At 39.0% G+C, this 15,034-nt stretch overlaps 3 non-coding genes across 3 annotated transcripts; all 3 read left to right on the top strand.

Annotated features, from left to right (window-relative positions):
• The first annotated feature begins 7,466 nt into the window (after positions 1–7,466).
• On the top strand, positions 7,467–7,548 carry TRNAS-UGA (transfer RNA serine (anticodon UGA)). The gene has a single exon. It is a non-coding gene; the product is annotated as a tRNA-Ser (tRNA).
• A 2,897-nt stretch (positions 7,549–10,445) lies between these two features.
• TRNAS-UGA (transfer RNA serine (anticodon UGA)) lies at positions 10,446–10,527 on the top strand. The gene has a single exon. It is a non-coding gene; the product is annotated as a tRNA-Ser (tRNA).
• A 2,890-nt stretch (positions 10,528–13,417) lies between these two features.
• Positions 13,418–13,498, top strand: TRNAS-UGA (transfer RNA serine (anticodon UGA)). Its single transcript has one exon. It is a non-coding gene; the product is annotated as a tRNA-Ser (tRNA).
• Positions 13,499–15,034: the final 1,536 nt, after the last annotated feature.

Raw genomic sequence — 15,034 nt, 5'->3', positions numbered from 1 at the left:
GAAATTAAATGAATGACGCGATTTCGTGCCAAAGAAACTGAACGAGCAGAACATATAACCTGACGTGCTAAACTTGTAATTAAACGGAATATGTTCCAGCATCTCCTGGTAACGAAGGATGAGATCCCACTAAGAGGCATCTCCTCCATACCCAGTTTGATATGGGACATCCAAAATAAAATGCCAATAATTTATATACATATGACCACAAGGGCTGTACAAAAGGACATTGGAAAAACAGATGGTCTATGGTTTCTGGCGCCTGGGAACAGAAAGTGCACAACCCTGTGGGATGTCTGTCCATATGTATCAGCTTGACATTTGTGGTAATCGCCCGCAACCAGAGTAAATAATCCACATCACAAACAAAAAAACCCACAAAAGAAGAATAAGCGTTTTTACGAATACGTTTCCAGTCTCCAGGAGGAACAATATCCCCCAGTAGAATGGAGCAGGAAATTAGTAGCGAGTGAAAACTGTAAATATCCCACCAGTTGCCGCACAGATAAACCTTGAAAATGAACTCGATTATCGGAGTGGTCCAGAAAATATAAATCCACAACACATGTGGACGACGGAAGAGGAGCCGGCTGGGTAGACAAAATCGGCAACCACTCCACAGGCAACGCCTCCTTGAGCATATGAAAATGTGAAAAAAAAAATTGTGCGGGCATTGGCCAACGGGTCAGCGTCCGTACACATTTCAATCACTGCCCCCACCGGAAGAAAAGCAGGGAGCACCTCGTACATTAAATGACGGACCTGAACCAAACCTGCGTTAATAAATTCAGGAAAATGAAATGTTCGGTGGCGAACATCAACAATAGCTGGATTGAAAAACAAAGGTTCATCAAAAAATTTGGGGAAAGAGGAGCTGGGACAATCCCTTTATCCCCAAGAAGAACCTTCCAGGCATGAAACATTTCCTGAATATAGAAAGGTAACGATTTCACAAAACGTGGCAAAATACGGCATTGAAGAATCCGAAAGCTTAAAGAGAGATTACCATAACAAGAAAAAAAATCCAGAAAGAAGTTGTCGCAAGGTGGAAGGACAAGAAGCATCCAAACAACGCTGCAACAACTTCAAACGGAATGCGAGTTTACGAGTGTTAACATCAACCAAGTTGATACCTCCACAATCATAACCCGAATCAGAATACCGTATGCCACTTTATGTATACCTCCCCGCCAAATAAAATCCAGTATACATTTGCGAAATCTAGCCTCAAACTGTCTTGGCAACAGGAGTATATTCAACGGTACCATAACACCGATGCCACCAAGGAGTTCACCACAAGAGATTTACCCTTTAGCGACAAAGAACGAAATCGCCACGACACCAAGACACGAGAGATACCCTGCGCAATACACCCTGCCACGTATCTTGCAGCATGACATCGAAATTAGAGTGGAAAACTATTCCCAAAATCCGAATAGGATCCTGGGAAATTCTCAACTCACCAAGGACGAAGTCTGCAGAAGAGGCCAAACACCCAACCCACAAACCCTGACTCTTGGTCCAGTTGATCTTCCCACCAGTAGCTTTGCCAAAAGTTTGGCAGACATCCAACACATGCGGCAAAGATTCGGCGTCTCGTAAGGTTAAGGTGGTATCATCAGCATGCTGATAAGTAAGTGAAGGCGTGGTGAGTAGCACATCACCACCAATACCAGTAATATGTACATTATGGACTAACATATTTCGTAACGGTTCGACACTGAGAACGTAAAAGTAGAGCAGACATGGGGCATCCTTGACGAATACCCCGAGTAATAGCAAAATCATTAGTGAGAAATCCATTAAACTTTACACAACTAGAAATAGAAGTATAGCAAAGACGAACCCAATGAACAAAAGTAGAACCAAAACCCATACGCAGAAGAAGTTGAAATAGATAGTCATAGGCCACCCGATCAAAAGCTTGCATCTGATCGAGCTTCAAAAAGATTCCACCCTGGCCGGTACGTGCTAAAGATTGCAATAGCAAAACGAGTGTTAATGGAGTATCAGCAACGTCCCGTCCAGGTATACACCCGGATTGGTCATCTGAAACTAAACTGGAGATCACAGACGAAAGGCGACGAGCCAGCACTTTGGCCAAAAGCTTATAGTCAGTACAAAGTAATGTCAAAGGCCGGCTGTTAGCCGCCAACCGTCGATCCCCTTTCGGGATAGGAACAATTACCCCAGAACACATTGTACGGAGCAACTGTGGAGAGTGAAACAGTTGAGACAAGACTGATAAAAGTCGTCAACAAAAAAGAGGTAGAAAATATTTGAAAAATTCGGAGGTAAAACCATCCAAACCAGGAGATTTGCCCAGCGGTAAACTGTCTAAAGCAGCGATAACTTCCGGAACCGTGAATGGAGCATCACAAATATTAGCTTGTTCACTGGAAAGAGTTCGATCAACAAATGAGAGAACTAAATCTATGTCTGCCTGCAGAACGATATCCTTAGAGTACAGTGCGGAATAATACTGATGTAAAACAGCAGCGATATCTTCCACACCGGACACCTCCACACCCCTATCAGTGAGCATGGATCTAAACTCAATTCTGCTTTGACGGACCTTTTCCATACGAAGAAAGTAAGACGTAGATCTCTCACCCTCCTCAAACCAACGAATATGAGATCAAATCCTCGCCCCCTCTATGGTATCGTGATCCAAAGTCTCCAATGCATCTTCAAGTTCATACAATTTGACCTTAGATCTACCAGGGAAACGGGTCAGTTTTCGAAGCTCACGATTGATGGACGACTCAAGCTGACATTTGCGAGAACGGGATGCCTCGCGCACGAAGAATCGAATAACGCTCGGTAAGTAAACGGAACGCGCATTTCAATTGTTCATACCATTTAATTTTATCAGTCCCATAAACTGACCAACTACGACTTCTGGCGATCAACAGCTTAATGGTTTTTCACATATTCGGCATCCCTCAATAACTGGTTATTGAAGTGCCAGAAATTAGGACCTCTGACAATTGGTCGCAGAGTAAGGTCGAAGCCCAATAAAGCGTGATCTGTAGCAGGAAACCACAACGTACGGAAACGTTGGACAGTCCCCTGCAAGGTAGAAGAAAGCAAAACCCTGTCAATACGTGACGACATCATCTCACCATTAACAAAACGCTTCCATGTGAAACCAGGTGTAGTCGGCGATATGAGTGAATGCGCATCAAGCAAATCAAACCTATTAAGAAACTGGACAAAGCCGAACGGCTGGCGTCTCGGTAGAAACGGACCGGAAATCGATCGCGTGCCACATCCACCACACAATTAAAATCTCCACAACAAGCAATCCCGTGCAACCATCCAAACAATACTCCAAGTTTTGGAAAATTCCCGTCGCTCGGAGATATCGCGAGGAGCGTACACAGATGATAACAGATAAGACAAAGACTCGAAACTGAATTTGACTGTCAGAACCCTACCCACCCCATCAGAAGAAACGAATGCAACATTATCACACAAAACTGCTGTACCAAGATGGCAACCTTGTCGGCCAGAAGTAGAATTATTAAAAAAAACTACACCTGGCCAAAATTTCAGAACGACATCATAAAAGTTATCAGTGAAAAACGTTTCCTGTAAACAAACAACATCAAAATTAGTAACAAAGTAATCCAGGTAATAAGCCAGCTTACTAACATTACGCAACCCATTACAATTCAAAACTCCCACCCCTTAGTAAATGTACCATGCTAAAGAGAAAGTAAAGGTACAAGAATTGAAAGGAAACTGTCACAAACACAAAAAATAACAAGAATAAATGTAAAGATCTAAGCAAACATGCACAAAGTTCAAATAACAATAAATGACAGTCTTACACGAACTGAAACAAACAAACTGTCACAAAAAAAAAACACATTTAAGGCTGCGACACCGCCTTCGCCCGAGATATCCGTAGTATTGGCACGTCCGACACCCGTTTTCGTCCACTGCCCTTCTTAGAAGTGTCACCAGAAGACATTGCCACCACACTAGCATACCTCCAACGACGAGGAAGAGGCACCTCCACATCGCCGGCGGTACTCACACCACTAACCGGAAGTGGCGGGAGGTGACGATCAAAATTGCGACTTGCAGCAGGGGGACTACTTGCCCGTTCCTGGCCCACCAGAAACCGTCGATCGTCGGGCAGAAAATCGTCCACCACCCGATGGGTAGCTGCAGCCTTCTTTGAAAGGGGAACCTCCGAAACAACGCGTGGACAAACAGAAATGGTGTCAACATCATGAGGCACTGCACGAGAGGGGCAGCCGTGTCTACTTCAGCGGCGTCACGAGTAGTAGTAGGCGTGGCCACTTCAGCGTCGTCACTAGAGGAAGTTCGAGGAACAACAAGCTTGGGACAACGTTGACGGACGTGTCCCTGCATATGACAATGTCGGCATATAAACTGGGGCAATCTCGATATAGATGATCCGCCCCAAACATAAATTACATATACTTTTGACTGGCGATCATGCTTCACTTTTACCATTACCGCCTTGCCCAAAGGATCAAAAACTTTTGCTACGTACGGCAAAGAGATACACTTTTCACTAAAACACACACGAACATGGCGTATACCTAAGTATATGCCCTGGTCCTCTTCCACACAATAGGGCTTTTCACCTCACAATCATAATCTTTTAAGTTTATTTAGTATAATATCATCGTCGATATATTCGGGTACGTCCATAAATGACACAGTAATAGTACGTTTAGTGACACCATTAGCCGAACAGTGCACACCATTTACAGTTAGACCAGCATCTATAGCCAGGTCCACATCTTCGGGAAGAACAAAAGTTACCTCATATCCACCCGAGCGAGGAACTACAGCAGTGACCGAAGCTGCACCATACGTAGAAATAACAGAATGGATAACGTCCCCATGGCTTGAATTAGTCGTTTCAACAAAAACTGTACGACGCATAACTTCCATGACCTTCTTAGTTGATGAAGACATCGTCAAACAACTTGAAAAATACAAAATCTAGCAAAAACAAACTACGCACTCACTAGGCTTAGCTGTTAAATTTACACTAAGGCAATGAGGAGCTCGAAAAACACGTCTGTACTCGTTGACGAGAACCGGCGCTTTCCAATGGATTTCTAGTCCATCGCCTTAACCACTCGGCCACGACCGCTCGTGTTCTTTTCTACTTTAATGATTGTTAGTTTTCAAAGGAAATATAATCAAAAAATGTATGCTTCTTGAAGATCTATAGTGTTTCCTTACATATTAATAGTAACGTGATGTAATTTATCGTTTAGCTCAGAACTGTGTCAAAACAATTCACGTTTTTTGAACTTTTCTCTCATTTTCTTCAGGAGCTGTCACACCATTAAAGTATTACGCTTTCTCATCGGCCACTAAACTAAAACTACAGAGTATAGTGAACGTGCATAACGAATGAGTAGCGTGTATAATTGGTAAACCGTGGTGTCTGTCTTGGTGTTCGCCCACTTCATCGGGATTCGATCTATGTTTTGGATTAGTGACTGTCAGGTTCAGCATTCGCCTTTTCTTCCCTCTCAAGAATTGTTAGTTTGTTTCCCCTGTTAAAATCCTCGACAGTGAGCATTGTTGAGTTACCTTTCCTTTCGCTTTGTCCATTGTTCGCAGTTATAATTAACATTCCACTTTCGTGCCTCGTCCAAATGGTGGGGCAGTATTAACTCGTATATTTTCACGAACTTCCTTAGTGCTAGATCTCACTATTTGTCCATGTTCTTCATGCAGTTTTATTTTAAAGGGCGGAGAAAGAAAATAAATTCACGGCCCTCATCCTGAAGAGATCAAATTGATCCACATCTGTTCTGTGAACCTCGTCACAGTTTGCGGTCTCGAATATAGCTTCTAATAAAAGTTCCATTTCCGAAGGAAATCGCGTTTCCTCCGATAGAAATCTCAGCAGTCCTTATTACAGAATGTTCATCCGCGAATATGCTCTACTTTTTCGTCATTAGATCCCACGTTATCATTTTTACAAACGGCGTGATTTGGTCGCAAATATTTCGAAATGCCGCACGTCACGACTGAACCACATGGACGAACACGCTCGTCCTTTCATCTATCCAGGCATTACAATGTCACTTTTCCATTAATGGAGCCCAAGAGATTGCGATAGTGACCACGCGTCTTCACTCGTGTCTGGTATTTCAAAATAAGGGACGGCAGACTAAGATAGCCCTAGACTAGAGTAACACAGGAAAAACATTTCACACTCACAATTTGTAACAAATTTACCGGCTAAAAATGGCCTCTGAAACAAATCTCGTTTTTTCACTGTGGATCTTCGCTTCATATTTACGTTATCGTAACATTAAAATCATTTCTAAATTCAAACCTTAATTTCCATGTCTCGTGTATTAAATTCATAATGAGTTTCAATTAATAATAATGATCAGTTTTGTTTGGTTTTATCTTCACAATTTAATATGTTTTGAATAAGCTTTTAGCTCACTCACTGTTCGAAACTTACTTGACTCTCTAAGAATTAGTATGGTCAAAGAATGATTATCATCAAAGTTATTATACTTCTGTATAATTCGTTGTGCCTCCGTACTGTCGAAAGGAAACATGATGTGTTCGTATTTGTTAAGGCTGTTCATAAAGTGTATTTGCTACGGGTGTTTTTAAATTTTTGTTATCATATCCTAACACATAGCCTGAAGAAGAATAAAAAAAAAAATTTCCTTCAATTAAAACAACCTAAAACTAAAGATAATAACTACGTTTTTCTTACCTTCTCACCAGTATCGACCACATGCCTTTTATCAGCATGATGAGCGTGTATAAACGGAAGGAATGCTTCCCACGTACATCTGAAGCAAACGGAGAAGAACCAAAATCCGAAAACGAGAAGTATTGCAGAGAATATAAAGGAGTCGTTCAACACAGGTAACGTACAAATATTGAGCGCAACAAATAAATAAATCTTTATTCCATACTTTATTTAAACTTATGAAATCTTGATTATTAAATATTAAAAGTGAAGACGACAATGCAAATGTTTTTTATCATTTTAAAATCTCATTTGCTTTATTTTAATCTTTTTTCTAATAATATATACTTTAGCGATTTTCTCAGCGCAGTGTGTAATTACTGTTGCGCTTGTCACATCCATTTGTCATGCCATTGTTTACTGTTCGGTTGTCGCGTAGAAATATCTAGCCTGAAGTGTAACTTGCATCACGTTCGCTTTCGCACCAACAGAATAATTAGTGAAAAAGATAATTTTGTACAATTATATTTTGTTGTTCAGGGCTCCAGGTTTTCTCATCTGTAAATGTTCTGTAGTTATAGGAGGCACCGAAAGCACATTTTCTTCTGCTAATCTTTAAAGGCACCTGGCTCATAATTGATGGAATTACAAACGTCTCCAAGTATTCTACCTCATGTTTTGCGCGAATAGAAAATGTCCATTAGATTGGTGATGAGAAATCGAAGTGCACATATACGCTACAGCAGTTGTGGCCGAGTGGTTAAGGCGATGGACTTGAAATCCATTGGGTTATTCCCGCGTAGGTTCGAATCCTACCAACTGCGAGTGATATCATTTTTAATACCAACGGAGAAATCGAATCGTTCGGACGAAAGGTAACTTTGGAAACATCCGACTACATTTGTGAAGTAAAATCCTTTTCGACTTTTTTCGATCAATACTTCTGAAGGCATCCCTAAAGCACTGAAATATATTGCGAGAGAGTGTACTTGGGACGTGTTATGGATAACTAGAAATATAAAAATTTATATTAAAACTTTTAATTGTTGTTTCTTACGAACTAACTTTTAGAGAAAGGATCTCTGAGCATTCTCGTAATATAAATAATCCTGCTCTTTACAAAATATTCGGTTCATACGTGGGAATTTTTATAAGGTGTTAGATTTACGTCACTACTTATGTCATTTTTAATTCATGAGCTGCTCTACTTATGTGTTCAAAAGTTTTCATTATTTCTATTGGAAAGAAAACATACTCATAGAATATTGGCGAAATTATTCACAAAGTGACCCTTCCAAATAATGGCAAGAAAACACCGGAATCTGTAGAATTCAAACCTACGCGGGAAAAACCCAATGGATTTCTAGTCCATCGCCTTAACCACTCGGCCACGACCGCTCGTGTTTTTTTCTACTTTAATGATTGTTAGTTTTCAAAGGAAAAATAATCAAAAAATGTATGCTTCTTGAAGATCTATAGTGTTTCCTTACATATTAATAGTAACGTGATGTAATTTATCGTTTAGCTCAGAACTGTGTCAAAACAATTCACGTTTTTGAACTTTTCTCTCATTTTCTTCAGGAGCTGTCACACCATTAAAGTATTACGCTTTCTCATCGGCCACTAAACTAAAACTACAGAGTATAGTGAACGTGCATAACGAATGAGTAGCGTGTATAATTGGTAAACCGTGGTGTCTGTCTTGGTGTTCGCCCACTTCATCGGGATTCGATCTATGTTTTGGATTAGTGACTGTCAGGTTCAGCATTCGCCTTTTCTTCCCTCTCAAGATTTGTTAGTTTGTTTCTCCTGTTAAAATCCTCGACAGTGAGCATTGTTGTGTTACCTTTCCTTTCGCTTTGTCCATTGTTCGCAGTTATAATTAACATTCCACTTTCGTGCCTCGTCCAAATGGTGGGGCAGTATTAACTCGTATATTTTCACGAACTTCCTTAGTGCTAGATCTCACTATTTGTCCATGTTCTTCATGCAGTTTTATTTTAAAGGGCGGAGAAAGAAAATAAATTCACGGCCCTCATCCTGAAGAGATCAAATTGATCCACATCTGTTCTGTGAACCTCGTCACAGTTTGCGGTCTCGAATATAGCTTCTAATAAAAGTTCCATTTCCGAAGGAAATCGCGTTTCCTCCGATAGAAATCTCAGCAGTCCTTATTACAGAATGTTCATCCGCGAATATGCTCTACTTTTTCGTCATTAGATCCCACGTTATCATTTTTACAAACGGCGTGATTTGGTCGCAAATATTTCGAAATGCCGCACGTCACGACTGAACCACATGGACGAACACGCTCGTCCTTTCATCTATCCAGGCATTACAATGTCACTTTTCCATTAATGGAGCCCAAGAGATTGCGATAGTGACCACGCGTCTTCACTCGTGTCTGGTATTTCAAAATAAGGGACGGCAGACTAAGATAGCCCTAGACTAGAGTAACACAGGAAAAACATTTCACACTCACAATTTGTAACAAATTTACCGGCTAAAAATGGCCTCTGAAACAAATCTCGTTTTTTCACTGTGGATCTTCGCTTCATATTTACGTTATCGTAACATTAAAATCATTTCTAAATTCAAACCTTAATTTCCATGTCTCGTGTATTAAATTCATAATGAGTTTCAATTAATAATAATGATCAGTTTTGTTTGGTTTTATCTTCACAATTTAATATGTTTTGAATAAGCTTTTAGCTCACTCACTGTTCGAAACTTACTTGACTCTCTAAGAATTAGTATGGTCAAAGAATGATTATCATCAAAGTTATTATACTTCTGTATAATTCGTTGTGCCTCCGTACTGTCGAAAGGAAACATGATGTGTTCGTATTTGTTAAGGCTGTTCATAAAGTGTATTTGCTACGGGTGTTTTTAAATTTTTGTTATCATATCCTAACACATAGCCTGAAGAAGAATAAAAAAAAAATTTCCTTCAATTAAAAACAACCTAAAACTAAAGATAATAACTACGTTTTTCTTACCTTCTCACCAGTATCGACCACATGCCTTTTATCAGCATGATGAGCGTGTATAAACGGAAGGAATGCTTCCCACGTACATCTGAAGCAAACGGAGAAGAACCAAAATCCGAAAACGAGAAGTATTGCAGAGAATATAAAGGAGTCGTTCAACACAGGTAACGTACAAATATTGAGCGCAACAAATAAATAAATCTTTATTCCATACTTTATTTAAACTTATGAAATCTTGATTATTAAATATTAAAAGTGAAGACGACAATGCAAATGTTTTTTATCATTTTAAAATCTCATTTGCTTTATTTTAATCTTTTTTCTAATAATATATACTTTAGCGATTTTCTCAGCGCAGTGTGTAATTACTGTTGCGCTTGTCACATCCATTTGTCATGCCATTGTTTACTGTTCGGTTGTCGCGTAGAAATATCTAGCCTGAAGTGTAACTTGCATCACGTTCGCTTTCGCACCAACAGAATAATTAGTGAAAAAAGATAATTTTGTACAATTATATTTTGTTGTTCAGGGCTCCAGGTTTTCTCATCTGTAAATGTTCTGTAGTTATAGGAGGCACCGAAAGCACATTTTCTTCTGCTAATCTTTAAAGGCACCTGGCTCATAATTGATGGGATTACAAACGTCTCCAAGTATTCTACCTCATGTTTTGCGCGAATAGAAAATGTCCATTAGATTGGTGATGAGAAATCGAAGTGCACATATACGCTACAGCAGTTGTGGCCGAGTGGTTAAGGCGATGGACTTGAAATCCATTGGGTTATTCCCGCGTAGGTTCGAATCCTACCAACTGCGAGTGATATCATTTTTAATACCAACGGAGAAATCGAATCGTTCGGACGAAAGGTAACTTTGGAAACATCCGACTACTTTTGGGAAGTGAAATCCTTTTCGACTTATTTCGATCAATACTTCTGAAGGCATCCCTAAAGCACTGAAATATATTACGAGAGAGTGTACTTGGGACGTGTTATGGATAACTAGAAATATAAAAATTTATATTAAAACTTTTAATTGTTGTTTCTTACGAACTAACTTTTAGAGAAAGGATCTCTGAGCATTCTCGTAATATAAATAATCCTGCTCTTTACAAAATATTCGGTTCATACGTGGGAATTTTTATAAGGTGTTAGATTTACGTCACTACTTATGTCTTTTTTTTAATTCATGAGCTGCTCTACTTATGTGTTCAAAAGTTTTCATTATTTCTATTGGAAAGAAAACATACTCATAGAATATTGGCGAAATTATTCACAAAGTGACCCTTCCAAATAATGGCAAGAAAACACCGGAATCTGTAGAATTCAAACCTACGCGAGAAAAAACCCAATGGATTTCTAGTCCATCCCCTTAACCACTCGGCCATGACCGCTCGTATTTTTTCTACTCTAATGATTGTTAGTTTTCAAAGGAAAAATAATCAAAAAATGTATGCTTCTTGAAGATCTATAGTGTTTCCTTACATATTAATAGTAACGTGATGTAATTTATCGTTTAGCTCAGAACTGTGTCAAAACAATTCACGTTTTTTGAACTTTTCTCTCATTTTCTTCAGGAGCTGTCACACCATTAAAGTATTACGCTTTTCATCGGCCACTAAACTAAAACTACAGAGTATAGTGAACGTGCATAACGAATGAGTAGCGTGTATAATTGGTAAACCGTGGTGTCTGTCTTGGTGTTCGCCCACTTCATCGGGATTCGATCTATGTTTTGGATTAGTGACTGTCAGGTTCAGCATTCGCCTTTTCTTCCCTCTCAAGAATTGTTAGTTTGTTTATCCTGTTAAAATCCTCGACAGTGAGCATTGTTGAGTTACCTTTCCTTTCGCTTTGTCCATTGTTCGCAGTTATAATTAACATTCCACTTTCGTGCCTCGTCCAAATGGTGGGGCAGTATTAACTCGTATATTTTCACGAACTTCCTTAGTGCTAGATCTCACTATTTGTCCATGTTCTTCATGCAGTTTTATTTTAAAGGGCGGAGAAAGAAAATAAATTCACGGCCCTCATCCTGAAGAGATCAAATTGATCCACATCTGTTCTGTGAACCTCGTCACAGTTTGCGGTCTCGAATATAGCTTCTAATAAAAGTTCCATTTCCGAAGGAAATCGCGTTTCCTCCGATAGAACTCTCAGCAGTCCTTATTACATCCGCGAATATGCTCTACTTTTTCGTTATTAGATCCCACGTTATCATTTTTACAAACGGCGTGATTTGGTCGCAAATATTTCGAAATGCCGCACGTCACGACTGAACCACATGGACGAACACGCTCGTCCTTTCATCTATCCAGGCATTACAATGTCACTTTTCCATTAATGGAGCCCAAGAGATTGCGATAGTGACCACGCGTCTTCACTCGTGTCTGGTATTTCAAAATAAGGGACGGCAGACTAAGATAGCCCTAGACTAGAGTAACACAGGAAAAACATTTCACACTCACAATTTGTAACAAATTTACCGGCTAAAAATGGCCTCTGAAACAAATCTCGTTTTTTTCACTGTGGATCTTCGCTTCATATTTACGTTATCGTAACATTAAAATCATTTCTAAATTCAAACCTTAATTTCCATGTCTCGTGTATTAAATTCATAATGAGTTTCAATTAATAATAATGATCAGTTTTGTTTGGTTTTATCTTCACAATTTAATATGTTTTGAATAAGCTTTTAGCTCACTCACTGTTCGAAACTTACTTGACTCTCTAAGAATTAGTATGGTCAAAGAATGATTATCATCAAAGTTATTATACTTCTGTATAATTCGTTGTGCCTCCGTACTGTCGAAAGGAAACATGATGTGTTCGTATTTGTTAAGGCTGTTCATAAAGTGTATTTGCTACGGGTGTTTTTAAATTTTTGTTATCATATCCTAACACATAGCCTGAAGAAGAATAAAAAAAAATTTTCCTTCAATTAAAAACAACCTAAAACTAAAGATAATAACTACGTTTTTCTTACCTTCTCACCAGTATCGACCACATGCCTTTTATCAGCATGATGAGCGTGTATAAACGGAAGGAATGCTTCCCACGTACATCTGAAGCAAACGGAGAAGAACCAAAATCCGAAAACGAAGTATTGCAGAGAATATAAAGGAGTCGTTCAACACAGGTAACGTACAAATATTGGAGCGCAACAAATAAATAAATCTTTATTCCATACTTTATTTAAACTTATGAAATCTTGATTATTAAATATTAAAAGTGAAGACGACAATGCAAATGTTTTTATCATTTTAAAATCTCATTTGCTTTATTTTAATCTTTTTTCTAATAATATATACTTTAGCGATTTTCTCAGCGCAGTGTGTAATTACTGTTGCGCTTGTCACATCCATTTGTCATGCCATTGTTTACTGTTCGGTTGTCGCGTAGAAATATCTAGCCTGAAGTGTAACTTGCATCACGTTCGCTTTCGCACCAACAGAATAATTAGTGAAAAAAAGATAATTTTGTACAATTATATTTTGTTGTTCAGGGCTCCAGGTTTTCTCATCTGTAAATGTTCTGTAGTTATAGGAGGCACCGAAAGCACATTTTCTTCTGCTAATCTTTAAAGGCACCTGGCTCATAATTGATGGGATTACAAACGTCTCCAAGTATTCTACCTCATGTTTTGCGCGAATAGAAAATGTCCATTAGATTGGTGATGAGAAATCGAAGTGCACATATACGCTACAGCAGTTGTGGCCAGAGTGGTTAAGGCGATGGACTTGAAATCCATTGTTATTCCCGCGTAGGTTCGAATCCTACCAACTGCGAGTGATATCATTTTTAATACCAACGGAGAAATCGAATCGTTCGGACGAAAGGTAACTTTGGAAACATCCGACTACTTTTGGGAAGTGAAATCCTTTTCGACTTATTTCGATCAATACTTCTGAAGGCATCCCTAAAGCACTGAAATATATTACGAGAGAGTGTACTTGGGACGTGTTATGGATAACTAGAAATATAAAAATTTATATTAAAACTTTTAATTGTTGTTTCTTACGAACTAACTTTTAGAGAAAGGATCTCTGAGCATTCTCGTAATATAAATAATCCTGCTCTTTACAAAATATTCGGTTCATACGTGAGAATTTTTATAAGGTGTTAGATTTACGTCACTACTTATGTCTTTTTTAATTCATGAGCTGCTCTACTTATGTGTTCAAAAGTTTTCATTATTTCTATTGGAAAGAAAACATACTCATAGAATATTGGCGAAATTATTCACAAAGTGACCCTTCCAAATAATGGCAAGAAAACACCGGAATCTGTAGAATTCAAACCTACGCGAGAAAAAACCCAATGGATTTCTAGTCCATCCCCTTAACCACTCGGCCATGACCGCTCGTGTTTTTTTCTACTCTAATGATTGTTAGTTTTCAAAGGAAAAATAATCAAAAAATGTATGCTTCTTGAAGATCTATAGTGTTTCCTTACATATTAATAGTAACGTGATGTAATTTATCGTTTAGCTCAGAACTGTGTCAAAACAATTCACGTTTTTTGAACTTTTCTCTCATTTTCTTCAGGAGCTGTCACACCATTAAAGTATTACGCTTTCTCATCGGCCACTAAACTAAAACTACAGAGTATAGTGAACGTGCATAACGAATGAGTAGCGTGTATAATTGGTAAACCGTGGTGTCTGTCTTGGTGTTCGCCCACTTCATCGGGATTCGATCTATGTTTTGGATTAGTGACTGTCAGGTTCAGCATTCGCCTTTTCTTCCCTCTCAAGAATTGTTAGTTTGTTTCTCCTGTTAAAATCCTCGACAGTGAGCATTGTTGAGTTACCTTTCCTTTCGCTTTGTCCATTGTTCGCAGTTATAATTAACATTCCACTTTCGTGCCTCGTCCAAATGGTGGGGCAGTATTAACTCGTATATTTTCACGAACTTCCTTAGTGCTAGATCTCACTATTTGTCCATGTTCTTCATGCAGTTTTATTTTAAAGGGCGGAGAAAGAAAATAAATTCACGGCCCTCATCCTGAAGAGATCAAATTGATCCACATCTGTTCTGTGAACCTCGTCACAGTTTGCGGTCTCGAATATAGCTTCTAATAAAAGTTCCATTTCCGAAGGAAATCGCGTTTCCTCCGATAGAAATCTCAGCAGTCCTTATTACATCCGCGAATATGCTCTACTTTTTCGTCATTAGATCCCACGTTATCATTTTTACAAACGGCGTGATTTGGTCGCAAATATTTCGAAATGCCGCACGTCACGACTGAACCACATGGACGAACACGCTCGTCCTTTCATCTATCCAGGCATTACAATGTCACTTTTCCATTAATGGAGCCGA

The sequence above is a fragment of the Tachypleus tridentatus genome, chromosome 8 (assembly GCF_004210375.1).
Source record: "Tachypleus tridentatus isolate NWPU-2018 chromosome 8, ASM421037v1, whole genome shotgun sequence".
NCBI lineage: Eukaryota > Metazoa > Arthropoda > Merostomata > Xiphosura > Limulidae > Tachypleus > Tachypleus tridentatus.
Note: the sequence above shows the minus strand (reverse complement) of the source record. Positions and strands in the feature narration are given on the sequence as shown.